This window comes from Penaeus monodon, chromosome 23 (assembly GCF_015228065.2).
Source record: "Penaeus monodon isolate SGIC_2016 chromosome 23, NSTDA_Pmon_1, whole genome shotgun sequence".
Lineage (NCBI taxonomy): Eukaryota > Metazoa > Arthropoda > Malacostraca > Decapoda > Penaeidae > Penaeus > Penaeus monodon.
This window is the reverse complement of record NC_051408.1, coordinates 38,816,319-38,816,682: the sequence shown is the minus strand read 5'-3', so window position 1 is coordinate 38,816,682 and position 364 is coordinate 38,816,319. Positions and strand designations below refer to the sequence as shown.

The 364-nt window shown below is 30.5% G+C and overlaps 1 protein-coding gene across 1 annotated transcript in view; it reads left to right on the top strand.

Moving 5' to 3' along the window:
- Positions 1–364, top strand: part of LOC119588243 (fibrillin-3-like) — a gene marked incomplete at its 5' end in the record, with an annotated part of 37,181 nt that overhangs the window by 19,986 nt on the left and 16,831 nt on the right.

Genomic DNA, 364 nt, shown 5'->3' with positions numbered 1-364 from the left:
AGTAGTATTGTTGTAGATATTAATGGTGTATATGATATAGCAAGTGTAGTTATCGAAACCCTTTTAGGTTAAACTAAGTGTTTTATCTATTTTTTCTGTATATTTTTTATCCTTACTTGATATCTAAGTATCGGTGATTTAATTCATTTCTGAAGACAATTTTCATATCATGTGGGCATAGTTTTTGGGCCTTTAGTCTGCATATGTGATACTTGCTGTGTTATATACCTTGATTTTTGTATTTAGTATTTAGATCATTAACCATAACTTGCTGTATTTTGTTTGGATATGGTTGCATGTTTTTTTCCCCAAACCCAAGGTCGGCCTATGTATGACAGGAAAAAAAGTACACACAAATATGAAT